Here is a 21,321-nt window from a genome sequence, read left to right as displayed (position 1 = left end):
GTGGATCAGAGGAATGCTGTGGACATAATTTACTTGGACTTCAGTAAGGCATTTGATAAAGTAGATCACAACCTACTACTTGATAAGATAGAAAAATGTGGGGTAGACAGCATCTCCACCAGATGGATCCGTAGCTGGCTGACCGACCGTACTCAGCAAGTGGTCCTCAATGGAACTGCATCTATATGGAGGGAAGTGTGTAGTGGGGTCCCCCAGGGCTCTGTTCTGGGCCCAGTACTCTTCAACATCTTCATCAACGATTTGGATGAAGGGATAGATGGGGAACTCATCAAATTTGCAGACGACACCAAACTGGCAGGAATAGCCAACACTCCAGAAGACAGGCTTAAGTTACAGAAGGATCTGGACAGACTTAAACACTGGCCACTAACTAACAAAATGAAATTCAATGGTGAAAAAAGCAAGGTTCTACATTTAGGCAAGAAAAACCAAATGCACAAGTACAGCATAGGTGGCACCATGCTTAATAGTAGTAACTGTGAGAGGGACCTCGGAGTCCTATTAGACAATCACCTAAATATGAGCCAACAGTGTGCTGCAGCTGCCAAAAAGGCCAACACAGTGCTAGGTTGCATTAACAGAGGGATAGAATCAAGATCACATGAAGTATTAATACCACTCTTCAATGCCTTGGTAAGGCCACACTTAGAATATTGCATCCAGTTTTGGTCACCACGATGTAAAAAAGATGTTGAGACTCTAGAAAGAGTACAGAGAAGAGCAACAAAGATGATTAGGGGACTGGAGGCTAACACATATAAGGAACGGTTGCTAGAATTGGGTATGTCTAGTTTAACGAAGAGAAGGACAAGGGGGGACATGATAGCAGTATTCCAATATCTCAGGGGCTGCCATAAAGAAGAGGGAATCAAGCTATTTTCCAAAGCACCTGAAGGCAGGACAAGAAGCAACGGTGGAAACTAATCAAGGAGAGAAGCAGCCTAGAACTAAGGAGAAACTTCCTGACAGTGAGAACAATTAATCAGTGGAACAGCCTGCCTCCAGAAGCAGTAAATGCTCCAACACTGGAAGTTTTTAAGAAGAGACTGGACAGCCATTTGTCCGAAATGGTGTAGGGTTTCCTACCTGAGCAGGGGGTTGGACTAGATGACCTCCAAGGTCCTTTCCAACTTTACTACTATTACTATTATGTGAAACTTTATTTTTACTTATGTATTCAAATTTTATAGCCGCTCATCTCAACCAGATAATTATGGGATTTTTGGAAGGAGTATGACGCCATTGTAGCAATTTAATAAAGTATGTATGTAAGGAGGAGTACTTAATAAGATTTCATTTTATCTTCAACCTATTATTTTATAACACTGGAGTGCACTAAAAAATAAAGAACAGAATTTAACAAGTGCTTGCATTTGAGAAACATTTTGAGGAAACAAAGGGATTAGAGCTTTGCACTATTGTAACTGGAAAAATGTATGACATGGCAATAAACCAAATTTAGGATGGTAAATGGGGAAAAAAAATAAAGCCCAGGACAAAATTCTGTGTTGGATTTAAAGCAATAGTAAAATATGTTGTGTGGTGGACAATGAAAAGAGGAAGCACTGTGTATACCGCCTTGAGCACCTAAAGTAAAAGTAGGGATGTAAATCTAATAATTAAATAATATAAATAGCATATAAGAGGAAAGTAAGAATAAAGTGGATTCCAACAGGAAAGAAAGCAAAAGCAAAATGTATTCCTGTAGAAATATTCAATGAATATTTATATAGAAAAGAAAGAACAGCTATAAAAACATTGCACATAATAGATTTCAAGTTAGAATAAGCTATTTATTGTACTGAAAGTGTTCAGAAGTTTTAATGAGATATTACTGAACTGCAAGTTATGTAGAGGTTAAAACTGAGTTGAGTTTATAGGAAAAAGATGTATTTAATAGCTATGAAAGCAACAGGTCAAAAAGTTAAAAACAGGAATAGAGATGGGACAAAAGATGAAAATCATTAAGTGGAAAGCAGATATTGCATTACAATAAATGGTAACTAAAATTTTGAGAATAAGATTTTATTTTAGTATTATTACTTTAGAAAGTGAAACTTTTATAATATCTATATTATTAAAACTAATTATTTTAAAGCCAAGAATATTTAAATGCTATGATTAACTAGTACATATATATTTCAGACAATATTAAAAAGCTGTCAGATATCTAATAAATTTAGCATAGCTTATATTTAATAGCGTTTTTGATACTATTCACTATGTTGCATAATGCATTAGCATTTATTAAACATCAAATGTATACAAATGTATATGCAGTTATTATGGAGTTTTGCATATAAACCATTCTTCCACAAATCGTAAACATTCCACTAAATACAAACTAAATGGATTTTTTATTTTCATAATAGCCATCTAGTGCTGCTTTTGACTCCTAATTTCAAAGAGCAATGCATACAGATATACTAATTCTTCATCCTTATGTAGTAATACACTGTTGCATTATAGTTACCATCTACAGTTTTTTCTAAAATATTTCAGCATTATTAAGAAATTTAGAATGAAATTATATATATACAGATATGTTTCCTAAGTTACATCATTCAAACTCTTTGCCCATTTGAGAATCTTAAGCACCACGAATGTTTTTAACAACAAATGGTGATGTTTTACCTGGTGTGCATGAAAATAAAGCAATGTAGTCATCAAGTCCAGATAACATTAATAGCATTGTTGGTATTGATAATGTGTAGATGATCTTTTGTATCAGCTTAATATAGTATGCCCCCTTCCTGTAAGACATCTTCAATAAAATATCCAAATTTACTACAAACAGTATTTAAAAAAAAAATCAAGAAGCTTTCCACATTATAATCACTCTTCAGATGCCTGCTACAAAAGAATTGCCCCAAAATTATCTAGGTCCCACACACTCTCTTAAAAAGTTGAAACCAGCAATTTGACTGAGGCAAATGCAATAGCCTTAGCATCACCATAAGCTTGCCTCAACCCTTTTTGTCTTCCTAAATTGACATATAAGGGGTTAGAAATATATATGTATATATATATGTATATGTATGTATATGTATATGTATATGTATGTATATGCATATGTATATGTATGTATGTATTTACCTTAGCTGAAGAATTTCTTTTTGTCCATAATAAATATCTTAAATAAATGCTATGAAATGCAGATAGCTGCACTCCAAAACTTCACATATTCTCTTCTGTGGCAGAAAGCAAATTAAAAGAGAAAAACGGAACAGGGAGATGAGATGACTTGAGATTTCAAGCTGTGACTTCAGAGCAAAGCACAGCTGCTATTGTCTCTCAGCCAATCTTCTGGGGAAAACAGGCTAGGGGCAGGAAACTAGCTCTGTAGATGGCTACATTTTTAAATCAGCTGTTCTAAGCAGGTAAACTCAAGGATTTATCTTCTTTTTTAAAAAGCAGCCCCCACACAGCTCTGGCCTGATTTGACTGCAATCACTTTCTGCAAAGGATCATCTCATAATAATGAGATCCATATTATTCAGTCTCCAGACTAAAGCAAAAAAATGCAAAATGAATATATTAAAATAATCAGGATATTTCCTGCAACTAGCACTGCAGTCCATAATGGAAATATATTGATCAGATTACTAAAACAATCAAGAAGCACTGATTCACTGCAGCAAACAGTTGGTCAGCTTGCAGCACTGAATTGCATGGCATGATACAGCTAAATTTCTTCCCACATCTTTATTTTATATACTGTCCTTATTTTTGGATGAAAAAATACATTGTCAATTACTCTTTTTTCCTTTCACAATTTATTCTAAATATGTATTATCAGTCCTGCTAGATTATTTATACTCAATTTTATCTAATAAAGATTTTCTCCTATTGCCACGGGATATATTTTACTAAGACCAGAAAACAAGAATAACATTAGATTTTTTTTTGTTACTTTAATCATTTTATATATATTATAATTTGTATTGCTACACTGAAATCAAGAAGTAGATTAAATGTCTTGAAAATTACAACACTTAAAATTAAATAATCTTCAATTCAATTTCCTTATCAAATTGACAGCAATTAATGAGAGTTAGCTATAGTTCCTAGTATTCCTAGCAACTTCCTGTTTTCATAAAACATAATTTTATAAAATGGGATAGAAATCAAATAAATTATGAAATAGGAATAATTTTAGAACATAGATTCTAAATACAATTTTTAAAAAGTTACAACTTTTCAAATGGGAATTGATACATTTCTAAAAATATGCTTGATAAATGAAAACTATTTAAGGACACTAAACATAAGTATTTGCTTCACTTTAAAATTGAATCCAACATACCAATAAATAAAAGGAAGGGTGGAGAATAGTGTTTGCAGAAATGTCACAAGACATATCAAAAACAGAATCCGTTTTAATCCTCAAAATTACATTAGGTTCATTGTGACAAATAAAGTTTAATGTCTCAACCTGTTCCAATAAATTCCATGTCTTTAATCATAAAATATTTGAAAGAACAATTCAAATTGTCAACAAATCTTTATAATCGCACATGAAAACATTATTATATCATACAATATGAATTAACAATAGCCATGAATTTTGTAAAATGGGAGTAAATATCTGTTAAAATTATTTTCCAACATTTACAAGAGCATCCAAAATACCACTTTCCAACAGGAAACTACTATAGAAAACTGATTTGTATTGTTTTTAATTCATGAAGAAGAAAAATCTGCTTTCCAACTGGAAATGAGACTTCTCACCATGATCAGGAATGTCATTTCTAGTAGAAATGTAGTAGAATAATTCTGCAGTTAATCAGCCTTCTTCACACCTATGTCCCCTTTTTTCCAAAGATTTCTCTGTATGTAAATATTCTTTCAAAACAAACTCAAAGGTTTATACATTTTTTCACTAAAAAAAGCTTTTTTTAAAAAAAAAATACTCTTCCTCCTCCTTCAGCAGAGCTAAAAAGCTTCTTGGATGAGAAGTGAAATGTCTTCAAAGAAAAACAAGAAAGTCCAGTTACCTCATGAAAATGCATCTTTAGGATAACTATGACCCGGATGACTCAGAATCTCCATAGACACTCCTCCTCCTCCTCCTCCTCCTCCTCCTCCTCCTCCTCCTTCTCCTCCTCCTCCAAAGAGAGAATAGCCTTTGTTTTTCAATTTCATCAAGTATATATTATAATATGGAAGAGTTTAAACTAATCTCAGCACATGGAAGAATGAGACAGGGAATTTTACATACTATAATAAAAATATGATAACTTGTTGTTAATTGCGAAGTCGTGTCCGACCCATTGCAAGCCCATGAACAACGTTCCTCCAGGTCTTCCTGTCCTCTATCATCTTCTGGAATCCATTTAAGTTCACGTCTACTGCTTCAGTGACTCCATCCAGCCACTTCATTCTCTGTCGTCCCCTTCTTCTATTTCCCTCAATCTTTCCCAGCGTTAGGCCCTTCTCTAGTGAGTCCTTCCTTCTCATTAGGTAGCCAAAGTATTTGAGTTTCAACTTCAGGATCTAGCCTTCTAAAGAGCAGTCGGGGTTTAAACCAAGGGAAGTCCAGGGATCTTTTTCACATATCTACATAATTTTAGTTTTGATGTAATTTATTGTGGGAAGAATCCAGAGAAATAAATAATTTGGGAAATATTAAAAAGGCATAATATATTTCCCCAAAGAAATAATGAAGAAGATCTTTAAAAAGACAGAAACCAGTCCCCAGAAACCAGCCCCAGCCCCTCCTCCAAGCAGAAACGAGGCAGAGGTCAGTTTTTAGAAATGCAGATGTAATAATCCATTCAAGAAGATAGGAACCAGGAAGCTATTAGGAAGACAAAGACACCGAAAATCTACATTGTTGTTGTTGTTGTTGTTGTTAGTTGCAAAGTTGTGTCCAACCCATCGCGGCCCCATGGACAATGTTCCTCCAGGTCTTCCTGTCCTCTACCATTTTCTGGAGTCCATTTAAGCTCACGCCTACTGCTTCAGTGACTCCATCCAGCCACCTCATTCTCTGTTGTCCCATTCTTCTATTGCCCTTAATCTTTCCCAGCAACAGGCTCTTTTCCAATGAATCCTTCCTTCTCATTAGGTGGCCAAAGTACTTGAGTTTCAACTTCAGGATCTGGCCTTCTAAAGAGCAGTCGGGGTTGATCTCTTCTAGGACTGACTGGATTGAATGCCTTGCAGTCCAAGGGACTCACAGGAGTCTTCTCCAGCACCATAGTTCAAAGGCCTCAATTCTTTTGCTTTCAGCCTTTCTTATGGTCCAACTTTCACAGCCATACATTGCAACTGGGAAAACCATGGCCTTGACTATACGCACTTTTGTTGGCAGGGTGATGTCTCTGCTTTTTAGTATGCTGTCTAGATTTGCCATAGCTTTCCTCCCCAGGAGCAAGTGTCTTTTAATTTCTTGTCTGCAGTCCCCATCTGCGGTGATCTTGGAGCCCAGGAAAATAAAATCTGTCACTACCTCCATTTCTTCCCCATCTATTTGCCAGGAATTGAGAGAGCCGGATGCCATGATCTTGGTTTTCTTAATGTTGAGTTTCAAGCCAACTTTTGCACTCTCCTTCTTCACCTGCATCAAGAGGCTCTTCAGTTCCTCTTCACTTTCTGCCATTAGAGTGGTATCATCTGCATATCTTAGATTGTTGATATTTCTCCCAGCAATCTTAATTCCAACTTTTGATTTGATCTACATACCCCCACCCAAATTCTAAGGACAGAAAACATGATAGGATTAACCCACCAATACCAAAAGGGCACACTCAGACTCAGATCAAATACACAGGAAATACAAAGCCTCAAACAGGAACAGGAAACAACCTCAAGAGCCCCAAAAAGTATAAAAACCCACCACTCCCTGCTTTGGTCAGTTTTTCCAGAGCCATCTTTCTGTCTAGCTCTCCTCTTCAAAAAACTGCAACCTTCTTTCTAAAGCAGTCTCCATTTTGATTATTCCTGGCTTAGACTGGACCCTGAAGAAGATTTTTCTTTCCACATTATGTTGGGCATAAAAAAATTACATTATGGCTTGCAATGGATCTGGAGCTTCAGTCAAATGCATAATTCCTTAAAACATTCATTCATTAAGCATAGACTATTGGCCTTATATTTTTAACAGTGAACTTGCTAACAATTCACTTTAATTTAGAAATGTTAAGAATGTTTAATAAATAAAATAATAGAGATAAATACAAAATAAGTAGGTAAGTTAAGCCTACAAAAGATAAACCTACTGTACATAGTTATATAATGCACTAAGCCAAATTGTAATTGTATGTTCACAGATTGTGAATCAAGTTTTATGGTTAAGAAAAAGCATTATAACTCCAATCTGTAATTATGCCAATCGGTATGATTATAAATTGTCTTAACTGCACTCCAATATTTTGTCCTAACCTGGAAAAATTACTAATGTATGGTTCAGTTGCCAGTAATCCAAGAAAAAAAGTGTGATGCAGGAATAGCCATAAAAAGGAGCTAGTCCTATAGCTGTTTTTCTGTTGTTCCACTTTTGTTTTTCAGCACCTCAAATCTGGTGCATAGAGGCTTTGTGTGGAAAACAAAGAAGCTGTGAAAAGAGTTAGCCTTTCCCCATATTGTACAAAGTGGTCCCATTTTCAGCTACACCACCCTGGGTTTTCTGTTGTTGTTTCCAAATCATCATGATCAATATGTGTAAGCAACACAACGGGGATAGTGGTCGTCAGGACAGAGGAGATAGGATGCTGATTGTTTAGAAGATGGTAGTTCTTAATGGTAATCCTGAGTGTCCACATTCGTATAACAGCCAATTACTATTTTAAAATGTTGTGGGTTTTTGTCTTCTTCTAAGTCTCTTCTCTCTCAACAGATAAATCTTAGTTTTATATTTTGTTTCCAGTAATGGCAGTTTTATCCAAAACAAAACACTTTAGATACTGTTAAACTGAAATTCACTAGTCTCTTGCCAATAAAAAAACACAAAGCATATGGAGTACTGCATAATGAAAAAGTTGTATGAATGCTCTCTTCTGTGATTAGCAGAAGAGCGCATTCCAATCCAAATTAATAGAATACACAATGTAAAATATTAAACTGCATGTAAAACAGTAATGCAGTATTCAGAGAAAATACTTTTAGTGTGTAAATAATTAAAGAGGTCTATCTTTCAGTATTATTTTATTAATTGTTTACAAAAAGATATTCATTCCACAGTCTATTGAATATCAGTTAAGCTTTTGGGGTTCTTGATACATTTTAAAAAAGCATATTCTTTTTATAAGATGAATTCACTTAACATCAATTGTTTTCTTCAGCTAAAACAGTACGACATGTGAAGTATCTTACACGATGTAAAAAAGATGTTGAGACTCTAGAAAGAGTACAGAGAAGAGCAACAAAGATGATTAGGGGACTGGAGGCTAAAACATATAAGGAACGGTTGCTGGAATTGGGTATGTCTAGTTTAACAAAGAGAAGGACGAGGGGGACATGATAGCTGTGTTCCAATATCTCAGGGGCTGCCACAAAGAAGAGGGAGTCAAGCTATTTTCCAAAGCGCCTGAAGGCAGGACAAGAAGCAACGGGTGGAAACTAACCAAAGAGATAAGCAACCTAGAACTAAGGAGAAACTTCCTGACAGTTAGAACAATTAACCAGTGGAACAACCTGCCTCCAGAAGCGGTGAATGCTCCAACACTGGAAGTTTTTAAGAAGAAACTGGACAGCCATTTGTCCAAAATGATATAGAGTTTCCTGCCTGGGCAGGGGGTTGGACTAAATGACCTCCAAGGTTCCTTCCAACTTTATCATTATTATTATTATAATGATACATCTATTACAGAATTTTCAAGCATCAAAATATTGATTTTCACACAGAGACTGTGTTTATTGTTTGCAATACATTATAGTTAATTTAAACACAGTTCGTTAAATAACACTTAGCAGCCAATATCTAACACATAATTCTAAGCCATAACCTTTGATCATTATTAGATCAAAACAGTAATAGAAAAAAAAGGACACAATGAAGTCAATTGTTGTCCAACTCTCAATTTAGCTTTAATATTAAGATATGACTTATAATTTAATTTAATATTGTGACATAGTGGTTAAAATGCAGTATTGTAGCAAACTGCTCACAGCCTGGAGTTCAATTATGACAGGATTCAAGATTGACTCAGCCTTCCATCCTGCGAGGTCAGTAAAATGAGGACCCAGATTGTTGGGGGCAATATGCTGACATTGTAAACTAGTCAGAGAGTGCTGTAAAGCCATCTCAGGTTCAGACTTGGAGCAACTAACTATAATTATATTTGTTTGTTAGATTTGGAAGTCATCTGAAGTCTTACACTTAAAACAAGAAAACATTAAAAAGAATATAACTGTCTGGATAAATCAGAAACTAAGCTGATTGGAAAGAGAATAGACAAAATAAAACATTTATTCATGTGGTGCATAATTTATCTCTGGAATTCCTTACCACAAGATAGTGATATTTACTAACTTAGATAGGTTTTTAAAAAGCTAGTAAGTTAACAGAAGGCTGATTGATCCAGCGCAGAATGCCTCTGTAGCATTTCTGCAAGCATTCTACAGCAACTACACTTCTATCTCTGCAAAGATTAGTACTGTGTAAATCTCTTGAATATGCTAATATAATATTATACCAATTTCAAATGATTTGCTATATGGCTATATATATATTCCTATACAGAATGATTTAAATAAGTGTTTGTCATTGACTCCATAAATCTGTTACTCATTATACCATCTACATCCATGACGAAACCTTGTCCCAGAATAATGAGGAAATCACTAAATTTTTAGAAATTGTACAGATATGAGTACAATTTAAACATTCAAGGATATTTCAGATTATCAAATATGCCAGAATATTCTAGGAATCCTAATTTAATTTAAATGGCACTTAAATTAATAAAATAAATTATACTGAACCACATAAAGATAGAAGAATATTGGGGAGGAAGAAGAAACAATTCACCAAAGCAGTTGAAGCAATGGACGACATTGAACCTCTATCAGTGTAGATCTTTCTTTCTTTCTTTCTTTCTTTCTTTCTTTCTTTCTTTCTTTCTTTCTTTCTTTCTTTCTTTCTTTTTCTTTCTTTCTTTTGAATGGGAATCCACCGGTACTGGGCAAGTAAGGCTAGATAGCTGTAAGAGGATTTACCTGTCTAGTCCCTATGGAGTAAAATTGTGAAATGAAAAAAATTAAGGGGGACATGGCAGGCCTCTTTACTATGGCAGCAATGACTTACATATGTATGTTTATTTCATAGATACTTGGTGTTTGAAAAAGTTTCAGAACCCTAGCCAATATATACAAAATGTATATCAAAAGTAGATGTCATTGCCAGCCACAGCATATACACATATAGTGAGAAAGGGAATGCAGATTCATTTTAAATTGTAATAATAGTTTTAAGTCTTTCCCTGCATAAAGATGTTTAGAGAACATGATTAATATTTAAGGCAGATCTAAATAAATCTATCTAAAATATTAATCACATTCCATTTGAAATATGAAATAAAACATTTATCCAAAAGTTCTTTGTACTGGAAAAGGAATATTTGTATACTTTAATTCAGTATTTCTCTACGTCTTCTCCTAAAACCACTTAGAATTTTACAAACTATGTCTGAATTCTGGCTACAGAGCACAACATTTCTGTTGATCTCACTGGGATGTTTGTGCTTACCATCAAGGTTTCTCAGGACAATGGCACGTTTTCCAAGTGAATAGCTTTTAGAACACATTTAGAACTTGCTGTCTTATCTGTCAGAATTTCAGCAGCACTAAAAGAATGTTTTGTTCACTCAGGCTATTAAACAAATTCACACTACTTTGTTTTTGCTCATTATTGTTCTTTGTTCTAGCAAACTGGGTTATTCATTTGCTTCCAATTTTCCATGACATGAGAGCTAATCTGGGGTAGTGGTGGAAGTGCTGGATTAGTAACTAAGAGACTGTGGTCTCTCTTTGGCATGAAAGCTGGATAGGTGACTTTGGGCTGGTCTCTCTCCCTAACTCACCTTAACTCACATGTATTGTTTTTGTGGGGAAAATAAGAGGTGGGAACAGTACAAAAGAAAGATATAAATCTAATAATAAATACATAAAATATCCCAATGGACATCATTCCACCAGAACTGCTTTTCATAACTGCTACTTCAAGTACTTGTAATTGCTACTTCAAGTTCATAAGTAATGTATATGCTACAATACCTCCTCAAAACATTCTAAATCATAAAACACAATATCATAAAACCAATACTGTAAGTTGATAACTAAAAATTATCTTGGCTATCTGCTTAATTGACTGAAGGCTATGTGTAACAACACCACTTCTACAGTTTTTCTGAATATCAACAGTGTGAGGGTCATCCTTATCCTGAGGAATAAGCTGCTCCAGGTAAGGAAAAGAAGAAAGTAGACTTTTGCTCCAGGATCTCTTGGGGTGACAAATATCCTCAACATCCCTCCCAACCAGCGTATACTGAGTGGGCAGATTTTACCTGGAACAGGGATCCCAGAGACAATGAATTATAAAAGATTTATAGATAACAATAAAGATTTATTGTCAACAACTAAGCTCCTGCAATATTATCAGCCCTTTTAAGTAGCTCAGACAAGAAATCAAACCATGAAACCTTTATTATAAATTACAATATCAGAATCTTGCAAGTCTGAAAACATTTCTCCTGCCCTGGCCTTTACTTTCCAGAGAATTAGAGTCCTTTCTGAGATGTTTTCTTTACCTCCATGCTAGCTGTGAGCAAAGATACCTTTTGTCCAATTGTTGTCTAGGCTGCAGCTCCTCTTCTTGTTGCACAGAACATTCTCATGGCCCATTACAAACATATTATTCAGCTGAACTGTTTAACATTACAATCTACTACTCGATAAGATAGAAAAATGTGGGTTAGACAGCATCACCACCAGATGCTGAGTACTGGCTGACCGGCCGTACTCAACATGTGGTCCTCAATGGAACCGCATGTACATGGAGGGAAGTGTGTAGTGGGGTGCCCCAGGGCTCTGTTCTGGGCCCAGTGCTCTTCAACATCTTCATCAACGATTTGGACAAGGGGATAGATGGGGAACTCATCAAATTTGCGAATGACACGAAGCTGGAAGGAATAGCCAACACTCCAGAAGACAGGCTTAAGATACAGGAAGACCTGGACAGAACTGAACACTGGGCACTATCTAACAAAATGAAATTCAATGGTGAAAAAAGTAAGGTTCTACATTGAGGCAAGAAAAAGCAAATGTACAGATATAGTATAGGGGGTACCTTGCTCAATAGTAGTAACTGTGAGAGGGATCTTGGAGTCCTAGGGGACAATCACTTAAATATGAGCCAGCAATGTGCTGCAGCTGCCAGAAAAGCCAACACAGTGCTGGGCTGCATTAACAGAGGGATAGAATCAAGATCACGTGAAGTATTAATACCACTTTGCAATGCCTTGGTAAGGCCACATTTGGAATACTGCATTCAGTTTTGGTCACCACGATGTAAAAAAGATATTGAGACTCTACTAGAGTACAGAGAAGAGCAACAAAGATGATTAGGGGACTGGAGGCTAAAACATATAAGGAACGGTTGCTGGAATTGGGTATGTCTAGTTTAATGAAGAGAAGGACGAGGGGGGACATGATAGCTGTGTTCCAATATCTCAGGGGCTGCCACAAAGAAGAGGGAGTCAAGCTATTCTCCAAAGCGCCTGAAGGCAGGACAAGAAGCAACGGATGGAAACTAATCAAGGAGAGAAGCAACCTAGAACTAAGGAGAAACTTCCTGACAGTTAGAACAATTAACCAGTGGAACAACCTGCCTCCAGAAGAGGTGAATGCTCCAACACTGGAAGTTTTTAAGAAGAGACTGGACAGCCATTTGTCCGTAATGGTATAGGGTTTCCTGCCTGAGCAGGGGGTTGGACTAGATGACCTCCAAGGTCCCTTCCAACTTTATTATTATTATTATTATGGATCATCGCACAGTCAGCCAGATGTTCAGACTGGATTTGGCATTTTGTCTACCTATCGAGTCCTTACCCAGGACCTGGATAGGCAGATGTGGATGTTTGATGGTATTACAGATATCGTCGCAGGATGGAAGCAGTTCCTAATAAGGCTGCCTTTTGCAATTGACTAATAGCGAATTTGTCAATGCCAATGGTGTTCAAGTGGTGCTCCCGTTGTTTTGGGATTGCACCCAAGGAGCCTATGACTATTGGTACTACCCTTGCTTGCTTTTGCCACAGTCTTTCTATTTCTATTTGTAGGTCTTTGTATTTTGTTACCTTCTCCAGTTCTTTCTCGTCTATTCTGCTGTCTCCAGGCACTGCCACGTCCACTATCCAGACTTTTTTGTCTTTCTTATCGACAATTGTTAAGTCTGGGGTGTTATGTTGCAGGTGCTTGTCTGTTTGAATTCTGAAGTCCCAGAGCAGTTTAATTTTATCATTTTCTATGACTTCCTCTATTTTATGATCCCACCAGTTTTTGCTTACAGGCAAATGATATTTTTTTGCAGATCTTCCAATGCACCATTGTTGCTACTTTGTCATGCCGCTGCTTGTAATCAGTCTGTGCAATCTTCTTGCAACAGTTTACCAAGTGGTCCACTGTTTCTTCAGCTTCTTTGCATAGGCGGCACTTACTGTCTGTTGCTGTCTTCTCAATTTTGACTTTGTATGCATTTGTCCTTAAAGCTTGGTCTTGTGCAGCCAGAATTAGTCCCTCGGTCTCTTCTTCAATTTTCCTGCTCTTAGCCATTGCCAGGTTTTATTATTATCTGCTTTCCCAGCTATTTTTTTCATGTATTGGCCATGTAGTGCTTTGTTTTCCCATGCCTCTATTCTGTTCTTCCTTTGGTCTTTCTTGTAGGCCAGTTTGGTCTCTCCAGTAGTTAGTAAGCTTTCCTGATATACTAATTTCAGTGCATCTTCATCATTGTTCTTCAGATATTCTTCCAAAGCCATTTTTTCTTCTTCAACCATCTGATGTACTTGTAGCATTCCACGCCCCCCTATTTGCCTTGGTAGATAAAGTCTATCAATGTCACTGCGTGGATGAAGGGCATGATTCATTGTCATTATTATTCTGGTCTGCCTATCCATTGCTTTTAGTTCTGCTTGAGTCCAGTCCACTATTCCAGCTGTGTACCTAATGACTGGGATTGCCCAAGTGTTGATTGCCTTTATGGTATTTCCTCCATTGAGTTTGGACTTTAAGATCTTCTTCACTCTCTTCATGTATTCACCTCTAATCTTTTTCTTGACTTCAGTGTGATTGATGTTGTCAGCTTGAAGGATACCCAAATATTTGTAGTACTCTTCCTCATCCAGACTCTTAATGTTATTTTCGTGGGGCATCTTGATTCCTTCAGTTTTCACTACTTTTTCTTGTTTGATAGTAAGTGTGGCACATTTGTCCAAGCCAAACTCCATAAAAATATCTTGGCTATATATACGGACAGTGTTGAGCAGCGATTCTATTTCAGATGATGTTTTTCCATACAGCTTCAGGTCATCCATATAAAGGAGATGGGATAGTCTGGCAGATGTTTTTGATGTTTGATAGCCATGTCCTGAGTTATTCAGTATTGTTGACAGAGGAAACAGTGCAATAACAAATAGTAATGGTGATAATGAATCTCTTTGAAATATTCCTTTCTTGATATTAACCTCTCCCAGCTTCTCACCATTGATTTGCAACTGTGTCTTCCATTGTGCCATCGATCTTGCACAAATTTTCTGATGTTTCTACTGACTCCTGTTATTTCTAGGCACTTTATTATCCAATCATGTGGCAGAGAGTCAAATGCCTTTTTGTAGTCAATCCATGCCACATTCAGGTTGGTCTTCCTTCTCTTGCAGTTTTCCAAGATCATTTTGTCTATTAGGAGTTGATCTTTTGTTCCTCTGCTATTGGGGCGGTTTCCTTTCTGCTCAGGTGGAAAGAGATTGTTTTCAACTAGATGCTGTTGTACTGCATCAGCTACCACACCAGTTAGTAATTTGAAAGTTGTTGGTAAGCAGGTAATTGGCCTGTAGTTACCTGGTGTTGCCCCTTTTGCTGGATTTTTCATTATTAGGTAGGTTTTCCCAGTTGTTAGCCACTTTTCAATTTCTCCTCCTTGTAGTATATTGTTGAACTGCTTGGCAATGAGTGGGTGTATAACAGTTAGATGTTTCAACCAAAACCCATGCAGTTCATCTTCACCTGGTGCTGACCAATTTTTGATTTTCTTTGCTCTTTTTTCTACCATTTTTGTTGTTATTACTAGTTCTTTCATTTCAACTTCTGTTTTATTTGCATCCACCTCTTTTAACCAAGCCGCATCCTTGTTGTATTTCTTTGGGTTATCCCATATCTGCTTCCAGAACTGCACTGTTTCTTCCTTGTCAGGTACTGACTGATTCCTTGCAGTTTCTCCATTGATGGATTGGTAGAAACGTTTCTGATTGGATTGAAATTGGAGGTTCTGCCTATAGTTTGCAATTCGAGCTTCATATCTACTGATTTTCCTGGCTATAGCTGTTATTTGTTGCTTTATTATTTCCAGTGCTTCCTTGATCTTCCTTGTTTCTAAGTGGTATTTCTTGATTAGGTATTCTTTGGTCTTCTTGTTCTTCAGCTTCTTTTCTTTCATCTGTTCTAGCTTGCTTGCATGTGATCTTAACTTGCTGATCTTATTTTCTAGTCTAACCTTCCATTTTTCTGGTGCACTGTTTGTTTGTTTTTCTTTTTGTTGATTTTGCATCCCAGGTATTCTGTTATAACTGCAGCTGTGCTGTACATTAGTTGGTTTGTTTCTTGCAGTGAATTGGTGCTTATACTTGATATTGCAGTATTTGCATCTTTTAATGCTTGTGCTAGCTGTTTCTTTGGAACAAGCTTCAATGCAGGTAGCCTTATTCTGTTGTTTTTGTGCTGTTCTAGATGCTCAGTTATTCTTTGTTTCAATTCTTTTATTTCTTTAGTTAGAGGGTTTTGTTCTTCCTGAGGAAGAGGTGCCTGGTTTCCAAATGAGAACAGTTGTATATCTCTGCTAGATTCCTTCACTGCCAACTCCCCCTGGTTTGCCTCTACATTCTGAATTACTTCTGGTAAGGCTTTGATTTCTTTGCCCTGGGTAAACCTTTGCAGTTCGTCCAATTCTGTTTCTGTGAATACTTTATTTCGTGTTATAAATCGGCGTTGATCTGCTAGTCTCTGTTCTGTTATTTCTGATTCTGGATGTTGTTCTTTCCAGAACTGGTGCATTCGTTTTAGATATCCTCTTCTTGTTGGACTTGATCTGTAGTAACAGATCATTATTTCTTTGTTTTCAATCACTGTGTATCTGCGACGGGTAAACATCTTTTCTTCCAGTAGTTCTGCAGCTGCTGGCCCTGGTTGCTCAGCCAACAGTCCTGAGTCCTGTAACCCATTTTTCACCAGATATCCAGGAACTCCGATATCTAGCGCGGACCTTGTTAACCCCGGCGACGTCTGAGCCGGTATGGCATTCTGCAATTTACGTCTCACCATATTTTTTATGGGAGAGACACTCTTTGTCTGACTCCTCTGATGAGACCTGTCCAGTATGGTTGAACCTCTGGCATAGCTCTCATCTTCCTCAGAGTACACAAGCCCCACAACCACGTCAACGTAGTACCTCACTGGGGGATTATTACTACTACTACTACTACTACTACTACTACTACTACTACTACTACTACTACAGGAAGATAGCCAAATTCTGTGCCAGCTGTAGCTTCCGGGTTATCTTCAGGGAAAACTCATGTAGAGCATATTTCAGTATATTGCTGCGAAGATGTCATGAATCTGTCTTCAGCATCTCTTGTTCCAGGAATGATCATAACAGACAGATCAAATGGAACTGGAGTGGAGTTTCCCTGGTCATGAGTTCCATCTGCTATTCCAACAAGATTCTCAAATCTGCTCCTTCAGGGGAAGAGTAATTAATATTTTTTAAATATCTGAAGATGATAATTCTCAGGGTATCCTTTTGCCTGACTATAATAACTAGTGTGCTCCTTAGGCCTCAGGAAAGAGCCTATTTGATACTTCCACTTCAGCTAAGAAACTCAGATATTCTTCCTTTTGATATTTAATGACATTTCCTACAGTCTTAAGTTTTTAGAAATCATTTAAAGTCTGATTTTAAGGAAAGACATCCTGTGACCATATCGAACTGATATCCTAAATAGAGGGACAACCTACTGCTGGATCCAGACTGCTGAAATCTCTCCAGAAAAAGGAGACATTTTAAGATTACCCACATGTATTCCGGACAGCTGTTTTTGTGATCAGATGGCATGAACCAACATTTTTGCAATTGGCTTGTTAATTGGCTGGGAATTGTGGTTTCCATCAAGCTTATAGCCATTAAAGAAATCTATATGGACTCCAGGCTCAACTGAAGTTCACTTCTGGATCATTTTGAATTTAATCTTTTCAATTGCTTCTTGAACCTTCACAATAGCAAGTATTTTTTTTTCATTTTAGTAGTTTATAGTTTTTGTTGTAAGAAAAAAAGTTTCTTTTGATCAATCAAAACTCTAGGTTTTTTTGAAGGAACAAGTTGTACAAGAAAATAAAAATAATGTAATTGAAAGTAATTATTTTTTAGAAATGCATTGGAGAATTCAATGTTTCACTCAGCTTTCTATATTTACATATATTATATATATATATATATATATACATATATACATACATACATACATTCGGGTTTTCTCCCGCGTAAAATTGGAAGTGTCTTGGCGACATTTCGACGAAGTCCCATTTGTCATCTTCAGGCTGGTGTTTTCAGCTTCGTGCTTCAAGCAGCATGAAGCACGAAGCTGAAAACACCAGCCTGAAGATGACGAATGGGACTTCGTCGAAACGTCGCCAAGACACTTCCAATTTTACGCGGGAGAAAACCCGAACAACCAAAGAACCATACCATATATATATATATATATATATATATATATATATATATATATATATATATATATGCATACACACACACACACATATATATAGCACAAGAAATAAAATAAAATAAAATAAAACCAATGTTTTTGATTAATCTGTGGTCACCTATAGAACTATTCTAAATAGCAAAGGTTTGTCTAGTGAAGAGAGCACACAAACTAGCATGTCACATTCAAAGCTGTTGTTTGATCACTTTCTATTGAAATCATTGCCATATGACTTTTCTTTTATATAGCTTATTGTTCAGTCATGCAAACAATTCCCCTTAGGGTCCGGGCAAGCTCATTTGAGGCTCCATGTATAATCCTGTTATTATTTTGAGTGTCAAGGGAGAAAAATTACAATGTGACTCCACTGTGACTCTATGTACTTTGAAACAGGAAACGGGCAGCTATTCTATTTATATATTTGATTTTTTTAAAAAAACATATCTTAAAAATATTTCAGAGGAACATTGTATTATGCAATTGATATATCAGTTGGAACGCTTGAAGAGTGTATATAACTCTCAGTTATATACTCTAAACCACAGTTTAAAATAATCATTAACAAATTCAGATAAACCATGTAAACCATGTAAATTAATTCTGTGGTTCTAAGAATCTAAACCATTTTAAACCACAATAGCAAGTATTATTGAATTCACTAGATAAATTTTCTTCAATCCTTTTAAGAAAAAAGTTTTAACTACAAGTTTACAGATTTGTAATTTTTTTAATAATATAAGAAAGCAGATCCTTACACACCCTCTTCTTTGTGGCTGTCTCTTAGATACTGGAATACTGCTATCATGTCACCCGTTTCTTCTTTTTTTTAGACTAGCCAAACCCAAGTCCTGCAGCCATTCTTCATATGTTTTAGTCTCCAGGCCTTTGATCATTTTAGTTGCTCTTCTCTGAACTTTTTCCAAGGTCTCAATATCTTTTTTGTAGTATGGTGACCAAAACTGATTGCAGTATTCCAGTATGGTCTCACTAGAGTTTTATAAAGCAGTACTAATACTTTGCATGATCTTGATTCTATACCTCTGTTTATACAACCCAGAATTGTATTAGCTTTTTTGGCTGCTGCTGCACATTGCTGGCTCATAGTCAAGTGATTGTCCACTATGACTCCAAGATCCCTCTCATAGTTGCTGTTTTTGAGCCAGGTATCACCTAATCTGTACTTAAACCTTTGATTTGTCCTGCCTAATGTAAAACTTTGCTTTTCTCCACATTAAAACTAATTTTGTTGGATAGGGCCCATTGTTCAAGTTTGTCAAGATCTTTTTGGATCCTAAGTTTGTGGGGTGTTGGCTATTCCTGCCAGTTTAGTGTTGTTAAGTCCTGGGAGCGATGGCGAATGAAGAATACACATGTTTCTGGAACATCTCTTTATTGTGCTTATTTCAAACTCCAACAACGATGAGCAAGGACACGCAGGCCTCCTTTTATACTTCCCCATTCCCCGGACAAGATGGCAACATCACTAGGCACTTTTCGCACCTTGCGCATGCGTGCTCGGCCGGCGCCACTCAGTCTGGTCCTGGGCAGCTTTTGCAATTGCCCGGAAACCTTGCAATGTCCAGAGCCTGCATTTGCAGGCTCAGGACACAACACCCCTCCCCCCTTAGCTGGAACACACACACGGTACTTGTTCTTACAATCCATTCAAGAACATAAAATAATTTTTATGTTATGGATGCCTACCCTTTAGATTTTGTATCTGCACTGGAGCCTGCTATGCATCATATGGGGACAGATGAAGACACCAGAAATTCCATTAGACAACAGATCACAGGGCTACTTACTAACCACAGGTACCATCACAGGGCTACTTACTAACCACAGGTACCATCTAGAGAAGAAACTGGAGCTCTTACACAACTTAAAAGAGATGATACTATTGTCATATTTCCTGCAGACAAAGGTAGGGTGACTGTTATTATGGATAGAACACTGTATACAGCTAAAGCACTTGAACTCTTGAATGATAAGTTGGCCTATAGAGTAATTAAAAAAGACCCCTCAATAACGCTCAAAAATAAAATCAACAAACTGCTAGACAACTTTAAGCATTGTAAGAAGATCGGAGATGACACCCTAAAGAGGACACGTCCCTGTGACACGGCCCTTGCCCGTTTTTACGGTCTACCAAAGATCCACAAGGAAGGTACCCCCCTTTGCCCCATTATATCATTCAGGGGCACCCCCATCTCAGGACTAGCTAAATGGCTTAGTACCCGCATCAACCACCTCGTAGATGGCAGTAACACCATGGTCAGATCTGCAGAAGAATTTTTAACTAGAATTAAGACCCTTAGGGTGGAGGATGATGAGATGATGGTGTCGTTCGACGTCACCTCTCTCTTCACCTCCATTCCCCAGGACTTAGCCATCTCTGTCCTGAAAGAACGTTTGACATCTATGAGAGAAGGTCATCACCAAGATTCCCTTCAGACGGAAGACCTCGTGAAATTGATAGAAATATGTCTCCAGACTTATTTCACATTCCAAGGTACCATCTATGAACAGATAAAAGGAACCCCGATGGGCTCCCCCATCTCCAGTATTATAGCTGAGGTAGTCCTTCAACAGCTTGAACATAAGGCTATGACTTTATACCAACCCAAATTTTGGGTTCGATACGTGGACGATACATTTGCTATTGTCAAAAGACAACATGTAACTACATTTATGGGAATATTAAATTCCATCTACTCTGACATAAGGTTTACTGTAGAAGAAGAAAGACACAATTCTCTTGCCTTCTTAGATTTTTCCATCCACCGTCAACCAGATGGATACCTACATACGAAGGTATTCTGTAAACCAACCCACACGGATAGAATCGTCCATTACCAGAGTAATCATCCTGTTTCACATAAAATCAGCTGCATTAAAACGTTATTTAAACGCGTTGACTCCCACTGCAGCATGGATGAATATAAGAAAGAAGAGAGGAGACACCTCTTCCGTACGTGCATATATAACGGTTATCCATTAAAATTTATCAAACGACATTTTACAACTTTCCAGCACCAGACCACCCAACGAAGAAGGGATTCCCCCCTACAAAAAACACGCATCTCCCTCCCATACATAAGTAACATCTCAGAGGCCACAGCCAGACTACTAGCACCCCATGGTATAGAAGTAGCTCACAAACCTAACCAAACCCTACGATCAAAAATTATGCGTCCAAAGGACCCCCTACCTACCATGGAGAAATCTGCTATTGTTTATAAGATCAACTGCAAAAACTGCGAAGGCAACTATGTGGGAGAAACAGCCAAACGCTTGAAAACTCGCCTCCACGAACACAAAC

At 37.1% G+C, this 21,321-nt stretch overlaps 1 protein-coding gene across 7 annotated transcripts in view; it reads right to left on the bottom strand.

The window, feature by feature from the left end:
• CNTN1 (contactin 1) overlaps positions 1-21,321 on the bottom strand; it is a 370,454-nt gene that overhangs the window by 244,936 nt on the left and 104,197 nt on the right. The window contains exon 1 of one of the 7 annotated variants that reach the window (XM_039340673.1): positions 3,118-3,312. The exons of the other annotated variants lie outside the window; for them this stretch is intronic. The gene's annotated coding sequence lies outside the window, so the exon portion shown is untranslated. Of the gene's footprint in view, positions 1-3,117; positions 3,313-21,321 lie in introns of those variants that run through there. 7 annotated transcript variants of the gene reach the window in all.

The sequence above is a fragment of the Crotalus tigris genome, unplaced genomic scaffold (assembly GCF_016545835.1).
Source record: "Crotalus tigris isolate CLP2741 ecotype Arizona unplaced genomic scaffold, ASM1654583v1 scf7180000017753.6788120, whole genome shotgun sequence".
NCBI lineage: Eukaryota > Metazoa > Chordata > Lepidosauria > Squamata > Viperidae > Crotalus > Crotalus tigris.
The sequence above is the reverse complement of the archived record's forward strand: the minus strand, read 5'-3'. Positions and strand labels throughout refer to the sequence as shown.